The sequence below is a fragment of the Martes martes genome (genome assembly GCF_963455335.1).
Source record: "Martes martes genome assembly, chromosome: 3".
Taxonomy (NCBI): Eukaryota; Metazoa; Chordata; class Mammalia; order Carnivora; family Mustelidae; genus Martes; species Martes martes.
In genome coordinates, this window is record NC_137890.1 from 12,780,101 (window position 1) to 12,795,395 (window position 15,295).

The following is a 15,295-nucleotide window of genomic DNA, read 5'->3' on the forward strand; positions in this document are numbered from 1 at the left end:
CCCACATGGGGCTCCCAGCTCGGTGGGGAGTTAGCTTCTCCCTCTGCCCCTCCCCACCTGCGCTCGCGCACACGCGCGTGCTCTCTCTCTCTCTCTCTCTCTCTCTCGTGTTCTCTTTCCCTCAAATAAAAAAAAAAAAAGATTATAATTGAAACACAGAGAGGTTAAATAAACTGCCCAAAGGACACACTTGGGAGCAGGATTTAAACCCAGGGTTACCTTGGTTCGTTTTTGTGAGCCTCTGAGCTGGGTTTGAATTTAATTATTATTATTATTATTAGAATTTAATAAACTGCTGTCGGCCTTTAGTACATGCTAGGAGAGATGTCCAAACCAGGAAAAAAGAACCCTACCTAAGATATAATTTCTGCCTTCAAGGAGTTTTTGGTTAAATGAAGCAAGCCTACTGTCTTTCCTTTCTTATACCCAAGCAGGAGGAGCTTTTTGAAATGAAGTATATTTGTCCTACCCAACCTCAGCATACCCAACTTCCTCTTCCTGTTTTGCCCCACCAGCAGATATTATGTATGTTTAAGCAAAGTATTTTTTACAACCATTTAACAAAATCCATAATCCAGGTCTCAAATCCATGACTCCTTCGTTCCTAGGGCAGGTGGGGTTCATGGGCCATTCGTAACCCGCTGCATCTTCGTTAACACTGAACAATAGAACAATGCCAGGTCACCCCTTCTGTGTGTCAGTAGGTGGCAGTCTGGCTTTGCCTGCACCCTGAGCCTGGGATCAAGTGGATTCAGAAATCCACGTGCTGTGGAAATTCCCATCACCAACCTTTTCAGATCTTTCTGGACCGGAAAGCAATGCCTTCTCCAAACCGAAAAACATAAATGTTGTGACAGAGCCATTCTGAGAAACTCCTACTTTGTCTTCTGTGTAGTTGGGGGAGAAACCTCCGTGGGACTCCCTAGCCTCTGTGCTGTGTGGCCACCTCCTCCTCGTCTGGAGATACTGCGCGTGCTGGAGAAGCCTTCAGATCCACTTCACGTGGACCAGCTCTGTGAAACGGGCCTCTAGGTCTCACCGGAATGGCAACCTTTCCCTTTTTCTTGCTTATATTAGAGAATTCAGATAGCTGTGGTGTCCTCCTCCAGTAATTCTCCTTCTCCCTAAGATATCATCCATCATGACCAGATAATCGTAGGACTTTGTCACCTCTGACGAGTTTACCTGTGAATTATCTATCAAAAAATGTGTTCACTAAGGAGACAACCCCTAACAACGAAATAATGGGATTCCTAATGAATTAAGGGAAGCAAAAATTATACATATATATCACAGATGGCATGAATTGTACCACTGTATAGATCAAGTGGTATCATGTAGAACATTCTCTTCCTTGTATCAGGTTCAGCATCTCTTTGGAAACCCAAGGTAGTGGTAATTTTGAGTTGCTCTACTTACCAGAAAGAATAAGGTGGCCTTGCTTTTGACATTGGTACTATATTATAGACTTTTGACTTGTGGTCTCCCAATTTCTTTTAAGTAGTAGATTCACAAAATTAGTTTTACTTTATTTGGGGAATCTAACTAATTTCATTAGTTTGACTGAATGAGTTTTACCTTATTCCTGAGTTTCATACAGAAATAAGGAATTGATGAGATCACCTAATGACTTTCCTCGTCACAAGGTATTGGGTCAATTTCCTCTTTTTCCCCTGGCAGGAAGCCACTAATTGGTGAGTGCCAAATAAGACTCCTCATGAAGCATCAGAAGCTCTTAAAATAAGCCATTGGAAGCCACTCTTCATTCCTTTGCTTCCAGAGATGAGCACCTACCTCTGGGAATTAAACTTGAACCAGAAGGAGACTGTTCTGACAGCTGCTGTGATGGAAAGGGTTCCCAGGGCAGTATCTGCTTAGAAGTTTCTCCTCCATGCTGCCAGGCATCTGAAATTTGGGCTTTGGAGATGGTCCTGACACCCCCCCCCCCAACCCAGTCTTTACAGTTCCATTTGTATCATGGAAATATTTCTGTGGGCCATAAATGAAAGTCTTAGGGCAGTTACCGCTCACTTTCCAATCCAGAAAACCATCCAGGGGCTCTGTGGAGAAGGTGCCCAGGGAGGCACTTTCAGACAGGAGGAGAACTGGAGGGCGCCAGGGCTGAAGGGAAGGAGCCAAGAGAGACAACAATGATAACCAAAGCCAGTCAGTGGTCCCCGAGGCTCCTGCCCTGCCCCCCTTTCCAACCTCATCCGCCATTATTCTTCCCTTAGCTTTCATTTCCTGAGCACATCACCCTGTTTCCTGCCGTAGGGCACCCACTGCAGTTACTCCCGGAATACCTTTTCCCAAGACCTTTTCCTCCATGTCGTGTCTCAGTTCCAATTTCACCACCTCTGAGAGGCCCTCCTTGATCACCCAATCTCAAGTCAACCTTCGCTCCATGTCCACCCCAACATGCTCTCCTGTATCACTCTGGGACATTTTCCTTCTAGCACTTACACTCTCTGAAATGGTCCTATCAGCCCATTGGGTTACTCGTTGGTCTTCTCTCACTAAGCGCTGTTTTACTATGAGGCTTTGTTTTTCATTATGAGACTCGGTTTTGGCAAATGCTGGGTCTCCAGATCCTCAGCCTCTTGGAAGCCTCCCAGCATTGATTAAACATTCAATAAATGCTTATTTATTGAATGACTAAAAGAAATAAGAAAAAAAAATATAAATCTAATTACTTCAAGGCATGGACTTGCCTGTTGGAACCAGTAACATGAGACTGCTAAGAATTGAGGAAAGCTACAGATTTTACCCTCCTGCAAACTCACGGATTAGCCTGTCACAATTCCTGTATGCTGATGGGAGACAGTTCTTTAGTCTCGGTAAAGGTAGTAGCCAGAACATCAGAATTGGCTGTAGTTTTCCGAGCCTTAGTTTCCACAAGGGAACATAAAGAGGGCAAGGTAGCATCCACACACGCAGTGGGGTACATTAGGGGAGAGGAACCCTGAGCTTAGGGATCCCAAATCTTGTACAATGGGCTGTAAGTATGCCTGGCCAGAGACTAGAGGGAGACACCCACATTATGCCGAGCAGTAAACAAACATGCCCTTTGCCTCTGAGGGAAATACACTTTCTTTTTCTTTTTTTCTTTTTTTTAAGATGTATTTATTTATTTTAGAAGGGGGTGCAGAGAGAGAGAAACTTGAGCAGACTGCACTGACTGTGGAGCCCGATGCAGGGAGCCCGATGCAGGGCTCGATCTCATGACCCAGGGACCATGACCTGGGCTAAAACCAGGAGTTGGACATTTTACTGTGCCACCCAGGTGTCCTCAAGGGGGATACTCTTTCTGTGTTTAAGCATGTTCTTTCAAGAATGCTTGATTGCATAAAACTTCTCAGAAAGAAAAGACAATCCGTGAAGAAGGCCGTCAAAGCCTCAGCTTGTAAGATATACGAAGTGTGGGAGATGCCCGGAGAATTGTCTCCTAATACAGCCCGTCTGCCTGGTCTATCTTTCACAAATAATCTCTTTATCCCATATTTCCTTTCTATCCCAAGTAAAACTCAAATAACATTTGTTATCTCATACACATTCCCTTCTTCAGGGAAATAGCCTGTGGATAAGTAAACCCATTCTTGCTGAGGAATGGCTCTGTGGTCAGCCCAGCTTCGGGACCTGCGGAGCTTTTCTTCTCAAGCCGGGGTGCCCATCTGTCAGTGGCTTTCTGGTGGAGCGTTGAAGGGCAGACAAAGCATGGGATAAAAATAGAACACTTTTATGTGTTATAATTTTTACCAGAAAAAAATGAAGAAAGGCCTACTAGCTTTCTATGAAAATACACATGGCTGGATTATGCCATGAAGCACAATATTTTCAAGGGTTTTAAAGATAAAACAAAGATTTCTCTAAGCAGTACTGCTATCATTCTCTGTCCCTGAGCACAATTTTTTCCTGCCACCTTAGTGGGAAATTTTAAAAACCCTTTTACAGAACAGCATATTTCAAACTATGGACCAGGATCCATTAATAGACCATGAAGTCAATTACATGGGTCTCGACCAACAATTAATAATAATAATAATAATAATAATAATAATAAGCAATAGAATGGCCAAATCAGAGGGCTTCATGAATATTAGTATAATTTTATTAAACATTTATATCAGGGTGTGTGAGTGTGTGTGTGTGTGTGTGTGTGCGTGCATACACGAACGACCTGGGTTGCAATGTTAAGTGTATTTCTCATTATGAGGGCTTCAGCTACAAAAGTTTAAAAGCTACTACTGAAGAGGACATTATACTGCATAGATTTTTTTTTTTTTACCCGTAAACATCTAAAAATCCAACAAGAGATGAGATGTGAACAAAATTAGGGCCAAATAACGAAGGAGCTTGGGAAGTAGGCTCTCAAATTTGCAGATGACAAAACCAAGAAGAAGAGAAAATATAATGGAGGTTAGAATTCCAATTTCAAATAATCCTGAAGGATTCAATTAGAGAACCAGCAATGGAAATGTAAATAGTCCACGTGAAGTTCCGGGTTTATATTTGGAAAAACATTCCATCAAGTTAGGAGGACTACTGTTTCCAGGTGAATGTGCTCATGGCCCTTCTGTACCCACATACTCAGTCACACCTGCAGAGCTCTGTTCAGTTTGGAGAGGGGCCTTCTTGTGGAGAAAGGCATTTATAAATCCAGCAGAGGGCTTCTGGAAAAGATGACCTGCAAAGCAGGACTTGTACTTGGACAAGAGGATATGAGGGGATCAAGGGGAAATTACATTTATTGGCCATATATTGTATTTCAGGCAGCTTACCCAACTGTCTTTATATATTTGGAAGGCATCAACTGCAAAAAGAGGAGTGGGGTCTCTGCGTGGCTTCCGCTGCCATAGCTGATAAGAGCTGCCATTCGTAGGGATCCCGCAGCGCACTGGACATTGTAGCAGATGCTTTACAACATTTCTTTCAATGATGTAACAACAACCACCATTTATCAAGCCCTGACTATGTGTCAGACACAGTCTAGTCTTCCACTGGGACTATTTCATTTTATCCTCCAACTCTCTCCTGAGGGATGTGCTAATTTGATTCCCACTTGGAATGAGGAAAGTGGGTCTCGGAGAAGTAGTGACACAGTTACTAACTGAGATTTTGGTGTAGTGTGAGGAGAAAGTCTTTAATCATTAAAATTGCCTTGAAGTGGGGGTGGGGTTTTGCTTGAAGAAATGATGTCATTGCTCTTGGAACGAATTAAGTAGGAAATGCCTTCCGTTCATCAGGAATCTTTGATTGGAAGTCAGCATTCAGCTATAGGAAGGTGAGGCCAGGCGAGGGTGGTAGGGCAGACGTCCTGGGAGAGATGGGATTTATCCTGGTCCTTGGAGGGAAAGTAAGAAGGTGATAGAGAAGAGCAGAGATAGTCCTTCAAAGGAGACCTCACGGTAGCGAGACCAGATCTGGGCAACGGGCCCTGTACTGTGCCTGAGGGACACTGAGAAGACCTGTCTGGCTGGTTTGCTCCTCCTCTAACCCTTCTTTGTGCCCTTGACCCCAGTAGCCCATCTGAGCCACCACTCTCTAACTCAGTGCCAGGTTGGAGTCCTTGGTGTGCTCATGTCAATTCTACATCTTGTCTCTGGGGCAGTTTTCTTTTGCTGCCAACTAAATCCCACCCTCAGTGGGGTTGCATAGGGAAGAGTTAGGCACCTACTAAAAATTCTGTTACCTTTTATTGTATAGCTTTCAGTGCAGCCCTCCCCCTTCAGTGACCTGTCACTTCTACCACTGAAGGATCTGCTCAGTCAGCGATTGTCCCTCTGGTTTGTCCAGGTCTCCCTTGTGGGAAGCTGTTGGGTAGGTCCCTCTGGGCATCGCTGCTACTCTGGGATCCAACTTGAGCCTTGAGAGCTTTGTGGTGATCGTTTGTCTCATCTTGAACTTGTATCCACGACTTGGTGTATTAGTTTTCTCTTTTGTGTAACAAAAACTGCCAACATAGAAACTCAAAACACCACCCATTTATTAACTCATGGTTACGTGCATCAGAAGACAGGGTACGCTTAGCCAGTTTCTCTGCTTAGAGTCTCCAGAGACCAAAATCAAGGTGTTGGCTAGGCTGAGTTCTCATATGAAAACTCTGGGGGAGGCTCCACTTCCAAGATCATCTGGGCTGATGGCAGAATACCATTCCTGAGAATTGTAGGACGGAGACCTTTGTTTCCTCTCTGGCTGCCAGCTGGGAATCACCTTTAGTTCTTATAGGCCACCCACATTCCTTGCCATGTGACCATCCCCCCAGTCTTCATGCTTGCAATCTTTCTGATTTCTACCATTAGCCTGAGAAAACGCTTTTCTTTTAAAGCCTCCTGTGGTTACCTGACGTCCACTGGAGTAATTTCTATCCTCGTTAACTCAAAGTCAATTGAAAAAATCCCTTATCATAACCTTAATCATATCGTCACAATGGAGATATCTCATTGTATCAAAGTACCACCCACACTCACAGGGAAAGGGATTATACAAAGGTGAAAGGCATGTGGGGTTATTCTAGGGTGAAAGGCATGCGGGGTTATCCTAGGGTGCTACATAGCACGTTGAGCAAATACTTCACTTTGCCTTATCTCACTGCCCGAATGTTACTGAGTGTGGAGGAATACTGCTTCCTAACCTACCTTCCTCTTTAGGTTCTCTGTAGTATTGGTTATCTTATTTGATTTTTATGCCAGCAAATCTCCTATGACTTGGACGGCCAGGTCAGAATTTGTTGAAAATTGGGAAGTTGGTGGAAGGTAGGCCTTTCCACGTGTATGTGTGTGGAGGTGTGGGGTGGATTAAGGCTGGTTAAGGATCACAATACAGTAGTCCTGGACTGTTGGAAACAGTGAGGGGAAGACTTTTGACACAAGGATTTAAATAGGCTGAAGGTGCAATCAATGTTTTTTTTGCCCATTTGTTTTTTTCGATCAGTGCTTTTTAATGGAAGAGTTCGTGGGTCTTTAGGGAAATATCTATAATAAACAGTCAGAGTGGTTGCCTGAGCAGGAGTGTTCTAGAATAATACGTTAATATACGGTAAGTTGAGTGTGTAGGGGCGTAGGTAGTTCTGGTCTTCAGACTCCAAGGTATATGGGAGAGTGGATGACTTTGGTTCTTTTTAAAAAATTTCTACAGTTATATTTATTTTAAAAAATTTTAATGAATATAAAAATGTATTTACAAACACAGAAATTTTTAAGAAATGAAAAAGAAAAAATCACCCAGAATTACATCTTCCAGAGTTTTTATTTTGAGTATCTTTGTCCACTTTTATATTCCCAACATTATATTACAGTCCCCATTATTAGACATCTAAGCAATTATTTTGTTTTTTTTTTTTAAAGATTTTATTTATTTATTTGAGAGAGAGAGAGAGAGCATGAGCAGTGGGGGGTGGGCCAGGGGGCAGAGGGAGAGGGAAAAAAGGAAGAAGCAGACTCCCCACTGAGCTGGGAACCTGGTGCTGGGCTTGATCCCAGGACCCGGAGATCATGACCTGAGACGAAGGCAGACGCTTAATTGACCGAGCCACCCAGGTGCTCCAGCAATTATTTTAAATAATGTTGGAAAGTACATCTTTGTACTTTCTATGATAGATCCCCAGGTGTTGGGGTTTTGTGTCAGAGAGCATGAAAAACTTTAAAGTTTTTTGTACATTCTGTCAGATTTATCTCTAAGAACATTATAGCAATTTACATTACCTGCACAAGAGTATGAACAACCTTATCTCACTGCAGTCTTTCCCAACATTAACCATTTAACATCTTTTGGTCAATTTGATGGTAGGTGGAACTATCTGAAATTTGTCCATATCTGACTGTTTTGACCCACACAAATGGCAATTTCATATTGTTTAACCTAAAATATTAACTGTAAGGATTAAAAGACTAGCGAACCTTTACCCAGCCCTTGTGGTCCTGCGGTCCTGTGGTCCTGTGGTCCTCAGCAAGCGATGGAGACAGGCTGCCCTTCTTGGTTTGTTTCCCTAGGAAACTGCTTCCGGTCTAAGCTGTCTCCAGATGTGATTGATGCCTTTGCATATTTGGCTATGAATTACAGTCATACCTCCAAAATAACATTTTTCAGGAGCTGGAAAGCAATTCGTTTTACAATTCCGCCTAGCTAAAAGAGGTTAACTCTTTGGTGTTACTGTCCTTTTCTCTGTAGGAAGCACAGGCTGGAGTCTCTTGGGGACTTACCATTATCAATAAGTAGGAGGAAATCAGTTGCAAACTGTAGTTTGAAAATTTTGGAGTCATTTCTTAATTCACCAAGATTTGGTTACAGGCTAACTTTGAAGACCCAAGTGACATCTTTTCTCCCACGTGGAGCCCGAGGTTCTACAGGTCTCTGGGAATGTGTTCGGAAGGCATTGGAGGAGGGAGCCGTTGACGTTTCCACCAGTCCGCTTGGGTTTCACTCTGAGAGGAATTTTTCTTGCCGCAGCGTTCTCTCCCAGCTCAGCTCTCAGTGCCTTGAGCACTGCTGGCTCTTTACCAGGCTTCTACTTTAAACACAAAGAACAACTTTGCAATTTCATCATTTTCTGAAGCCAAGATGGTGCTTGGTAATGGCTTCTGTCTTAGTCTATTTGGATGGTTCTACCTAAATTCCATGGACTAGTGCTCACAGTTCTGGGGGCTGCAAGTCTGGGATCAGGGTCAGGTGACAGTCCTCTTCCCACTTACAGACTTCTTGCTGTGTCCTCACATGGTGGAAGGGTCTCGGAAGCTCTCGTGTGTCTCTTGCTATTAGGGCACTAATCCCATTTATGAGGTTTCCACCTTCATGATCTAATCACCTCCCCAAGACACCCCCCCCCCAACCTGCTAATTCCGTCACCTTTAAGGGTTAGGTTTCAACTTATGCTATTCAGACCATAGCAATTTCCAAAGGTTAGAGATTGGATTCTACATCTGTGTAATGGTCCATGCCTCGGGCTACCATCGACTGTTGGCTGCTGGTCTGAGCTTTCTCTTTTAACTCGAGCACAGCTGAGGGCCTGCAGCTTAATCATTGCAGGTAAAAATGACAACAGATACGTAGTCCTGTAGATGACTCTAGGTGGAGGGGAAAACCCTGTGCCCTTCTCGAAGAAGCTCGGGCAGACCCAGGAGCAGCCCCTGGGCCTTGACTCACCAGCCTGTGAGCCCGGGTTGCTGTGTCAGGGACACGTGCTAAATCATGATATGTTCCCAGTCACCAAAGGCTTTTGCTGACCCCATCTGCCTTGGACTATTTTAGGACTCAGTCCTTCTGTCAGGAATCCTTCTGCTTAAACAAATGCTTTTCTCTTCCTTTTTTTTCTGCTTGAAGTCATCTGGTGCCATGCGGTGAAACCCTGACCCTGCAAACTCGAGATAAGTTTACTCGTGTTTCTGTTACGGGATTTAGTAATAATCACAGATCTCGATCTTTGGGGCTTTTCCTTCTTCCGTTTTCAGGCTAAAAATGGGTTTGGCAGTGGTGGGGAGTGAGTGGGCAGGAATGGGTACCTCAGGGCTTCTCGGATTTTCATGCTTACAAACCACCTGGGGATTTTTGTGAAAAATGCAAATTCTGATCCAGTAGGCCTGGGTCAGGGCCCAAGCTTTTCTGTTTCTAAAAAGCTCCCAGGGCTTGCTGCGGCTGCTTGCGCAGGGTCCACGCTTTGTGGATGTTAGCTCTGCCTCAGGATTAGAATCACCTGGGGAATTTTAAAAAAAATACCAATGCCTACACTATACCCCAGACTGGATAAGTCAGAATTTGTGGGAGTAGGATCCAGATATAGCTTTTTTCTTTCTTTATTTCTTTCTTTTTTTTTTTTTATGGTAACATTTTAAGGTGACCTTATGTTGTACTCAGAATTGACAGCCACTGGATTTGGATTAGTGGGGAAGAGTGCTAAATTAGAGGCAGAAGCCAGAATTTTATCCCATCAATACTACTTTCTTAGCAAGTGATTGTTCAGAAAGGTGTACTTAATCTAGTTAGGACATGTAATAATCATCATACTTGTCCTTATTCATCAAGCAATGTTCAAGCCATTTTATAAAACCATCTGTGATGACTCTCTGTTCCATATGATAGAGACTTTCAAGTGGCGTTAAAAACCCTCCAAATTTTGAGCATCCATGGTCGCTTTCTACTGCACATGAATTTTGGCCACATCTCAAGCCTGGATTCGGAGTGGATTTTCTAACCCATCTGACTTTGCCTAAACTGTTCCCTCTGCTTTGAAATTTCTTACTCTATTCTCTTCTCTCAGACTCCCATGATCTTTGGGTACAACCAGAGCCATCCTTCCAGGCTCAGTTCAAATCTCAGTTCTTTTAAGGGACTTCAGTCCAGTCTAGTCATTCTACATCTTTGTTCTATTGAACGTTGATGCTCCCTTGCGTAATTTATCAGTCTACTTTGTGTCAGTCATGTTTATGTGTATCCTTGTCCTCCTCCAGATTCTGAGCTGCTGGAAGTCTTACTTAACTTTCTATTACTCCTGGCATGTGTTTTCACCTAGGGAAACTCAATACATGCTCACTGAAGTTGGAGACTTGACTTCTGATGGCTTTGTTGGGAGTAGTATTGGCGGGAGGTAGATTATGGCCAGTTCTTTGGACCCAAGGGTTTACTCAGTAATCCCCAGACTAAGTGGGCCCAGTGTGGAGTAACTCGTTCAGGTGAAGTGACCTCAAACAATTTTAGACAATCCAAGTGAACTCTGGTTCAAAGGCAGGCTTTGTCTATCTGACACTGAGAACCTGAGGAGCTTGGGTTGGCCTTCACCATGGAAGGCACCATGAAAGCTTCACCTGGCATCTCAAACTGGGAATTCGTTAACTGGGAATGACTCAGAATGGGTTGGTAGTTCTTGAGGATGCTTTGTGCTGGAGGGAGGGGGAAAGAGCTAATGTGTACTGATCATCAACCAGTTATTAGGCTGTTTCATCTATATGATCTCATTCACTTCTTGATGATCCCATGAGGTGGATAGTATTATTTCTCTCTTAAAGATAAGGAAAGTGAAGTTCAGCTAGGTTAGTTATCTGCCCAAGGCCTCACAGCTGATGCACCACCCACTCCAGGTTCGCATCAAACTCTGCCCCAAAACCGATAATACTTCTTTTGAAGTAGAGAATCTATACCTGGTTGTCTTCTAATCTCTAGCTGAGATTCCCTTCTCATGAGGACACAGGATAGTCCAGTCTTTTTGTTCCTGTGCATTCTTACCCAACAGGACTGTGTTGGGGTCCTTGCAAACACTCTCCTTCCTCTTACTCATTCTAAACTGCAAGCTCAAGGGGGATGGGGCTGGAGTATTTCGCCATTGTGTTTTGTCCTTCAGGAGGACATACTGAAAAGGTTATCAGCATAGAGTTTGCTCTCCATCAATGGCTAGAGTTGTTGTTCTGCTATGCACTAACTTTATGATCTTGGCAAGTTACCTAAACCCCCTAAGCCTGGTTTCTTTGTTATAGATTGTGATGGACATAAAGTAGAGGAAGATCCTTAGATTAGTACCCAACACATAATAGGCATTCAGTACATTTTAGAGGGGACCGAACTGTCCCCATTAGCTGATAGCAGGTGTGATTCTAGACTTACATTCACAAATACATTATGTACCTTGCTGTAATTCACCTTAATTTAATGTAGGTCCTGTTCTCCTGGGATGACAGGAAATGCTTGATTTGAGTCATTCATTCCCTTTCCAAGTGGGTATATATGTGGGCTTAGGTACTGCCAAGGCATGATGGAGATGGAGAACATCTTGGATATGTCCAAAGAGACAACCATTATTCAATGGGTCCTTGGTTGTTGTTCCATGTGCAGACATATTCCCTCTCAAGGGTCTTGCTTCCTGCTAGGTGGTGTCTTATGGAGCTGAGAGTGCAAGTTCCTTCTCCCTTTGGGTCTCACCAACCCTCTGACAGGTTTTGCTGCCTCTCCAGGGTCCTAACCAGGAGAAAAGACAGAATACCCTTTCGTCTGGAACCCACCAATATTCCCTTCCTCCTGTTGACTGAGTGACTCACTCAACACAAAGATGCTGACACGCACGCTCCCATCTGTCTCTCTTATCTTCCACAAGTCTGGGGTATCTTTCTAGTCTGAGAAGGAGAAAATGTCCTCTCTTACCCCCAACAGGCATTTTGTGCAAGCTTTTCTATTTCTCTAAGGGCACCTGCCTTTGGAACACAAAAGATAAAGGATTCTTTGTTATCCTCTCCTTTCCACAAAGTCACAACTTTCCTCTGAGGCAATGAGCATGGAATGACTTAATTGGGATGTGGGTGGAAGGGATAAGGGAAGCCACAGCGGGGTTAGACGTGCAGGGGAAATGTGGGCTAATATTTGAGAGGTATCATCCTTTCATACTTCCACTTGACTTTGCTCTCCCTAGTGATTTAAGTAAGACCCTAGCCTTGTACCTCATTCTTCTTGTGTTCTTAATCTTTCGTCTTTGTTCTTTCTATGAGCATTCTGATTCTCTGTGTGATTAATGCCTTGTATGCACTTGTTCCTGTCAGTTTTGATTAGAAAATAAGCTCATTAATAATTTCTTACAGTGCCTATCCATGATCTCAGAAAATAAGCTCATTAGTAATTTCTTACAGTGCCTATCCATGATCTAAATATCACACAAAATATTTACTAACTTAGTCACAGAGGGCCAGACATGTACACCGCTGTCTTGATTTTCTTTTTATGTACTCTCATTAATAAAAAAGCTTCTTATAAATGTTCTTGCTATCAAGAAATCAGTTATATGAAGTCAGTTCTGTATAAATAATTATCTCAAATTACTCGAACGGCATCGGACAAAAAATCTATATGAGAAACTTCAGCCTATTAAAATATGAACTTTGAGTGTATATATACATATGTATGTATATATTTATATATAATTGTATATATATTATATATCCATATCTATCTATCTATCTATCTATCTATCTATCTATATCTATAAATCAAATAGCCTGTTTTGAAATGTATCCACTGCAAGATCTTTTTTCCTGTGCTGTTTGGAGTTCAGCCTCCATGGAGCCCATGTGGGACTGCACATGAAGCATTGTGGGGCCTCAGTAAAGGCGCAGGAAGGGGAAGTCAGGCAGGACTGCTCAAAAAGCTCTTTCCCCATGCTGGGCAAAACTGGACTTTTGGTTTCCAGTCCAGCGTGTAAGGAGCTTACAACAAGGAAAGCGCTGAACAAGCTGAAAATCGATAACTCTGTTTATATCCAACAGAGAAGTGAGGTTACAGAGCTAAACTCTGTCCCCCAAATTGAAGAGATAGAGGCAGACTGAGAGAATCACAGCCCACAGGATCACAAGCCCAGACCAGAACATTCTGTGGGAAATAGTACCTAGGGAGGAAAACCTCAACTCTGATAGATGAATTTCTGAAGGCTCAGCATGGACAAGTCTGACAGTTAAAAACTCCAGGGGATCCAGTCTTGGTGGGAGGCACCACACATTCACGATTCCTACAAGGGTCCCTACAAGATTCTCACTGTGAAGATAAGAGAGGAAAAAACCCATCGCCTGTGCTTCTGGCCGAGGGTGGGGGAAGGAAGTAGCCATTTTGAAATAAAGCCAGAAAATTCTGTTCTTATTAACAAGGCCCGCTCTCAAGAGAAACTGTTTCACCAGAGCCTAACCTACTGGGGTTTCACAGAAGACCAATGGACAGGGGAAGGGAAATCCCAGCTCTGGTCCCCTCTAGCCTTCCTGTCTCACTTAACCGGAGCAGGGTGGGAGTGAGAGGCAGGAAAGAAAGCAAAACGAAGCTGAGAAGCCCTTATAAATGCGGGCGCCCAGGGGCACAGGCTCACTTAAACACGGAGGCTTCATCCCAGGACCCCAGAGAACGCATCCCTCCCTCCACACCTGACCACCACAGCAGTAGGGCTCCAGGATAACAACAGGGGATTACAAAGGAAGAAACTGTTGAGTCTCGGATGTTATTTAAGGAGGGCTGCTAAACACAGAAGCTCACACCAGAAAAGGCAACCAAATGGTTTGAGACCTCAAAGATGGGGTGAATAAGATGGTGAAACCAATGTGGGCCTGGCAGTAATGTGCCAAATTCTGGGTTGAGCAAAACTGGCAGAGTCTCTGCTCTCGGGCAGATAGCCACCAACTAACCACATCCATCCAAGTAAAATTGTATCTATGACGAGGAACCCGAGGGAGAGTCATGGTGTGCCATGAGACCTCTGTAATTGGGGGTAGAGGTCTAATGAGGGACATAAAGAAGACTTCTCTCAGGAGGAGATGCCCGAGAAAGAACTAAATGTTATGTGAATCTTAACGAAGTGAAATGCATTCCAGGCAGAGGGAACAGTATGTGCGAAGACTCCTAGATGGGAACTATGGGGTGAGTCTGAGTGATTGCAGGAGACAAGAGCCCAGCGGTCTCAGGTCTAGGGGAGAGACTGTCAACAAAGAGCCAAGATGGAGTTCATGGGAAGGTTGGAAGGAAGCGCTGATTCATACTTACAAACCAGGCAATGTGTGTGTGCTACACACTTTCTTTAAACTTCTAGGCCATTTTATAAAAATATAGATCTCACATACAAGCGACATCCGGTCTAAAAATTAGTATGAGAAGCGCGTAGAAGCGTGGCGTGTATGTAGATGGGTGTGCCGGTTGCATAAATCATTCTGCAGTTTAGTAGGAACTGGAATCTTTGATGCAAAGATGTTAAAAAGATAAAGTAGGAGCTCAGCCTGGATGAAAGAGCGTGGCCTGGAAGTTGGCAGAACTGGGCCCAGGACTAACCTCTTATCCTGGTCTTCTCTAGCTTGTTTGCATGTCTATAGGTTAGTTTTCTCATATCCAACATTTCCTGATCTTTTCAGCTCTCAGATGTGGTTGCAAAATCCCAGGTTAACCTAGGAAGCAGGTCTGTGTGACGATGGTATAACATGGAAGAGCCTGTCAATGTCTTCATTCACGGTACCCATGTCACTGGACGCACGTCTGCTGAATGTCATTATATGGTGAATGGTATGACCTCACTATCCCTGCCCTTGGAGAGCTTGTCTCTTCCATCAGTCAAGGAGCAAGAATTCCTGTTCCCTCCTAGGTTCTTGTAGCTGGACTAAGAATCAAACTGACACGAAACAGATTAAATAGGAGAAAATAAAGTTTAATGTCACATAGAGCCGGAATTCAGGTTTTTTTTTAATTGAATTTTTATTTTTTAAAGATTCTATTATTCATTTGAGAGAGAGAGAGAGAGAGAGTGCAAGTGGATGGAGGGGCAGAGGGAGAGGGAGAAAGAGAACTGGGAGCAGACTCCGTA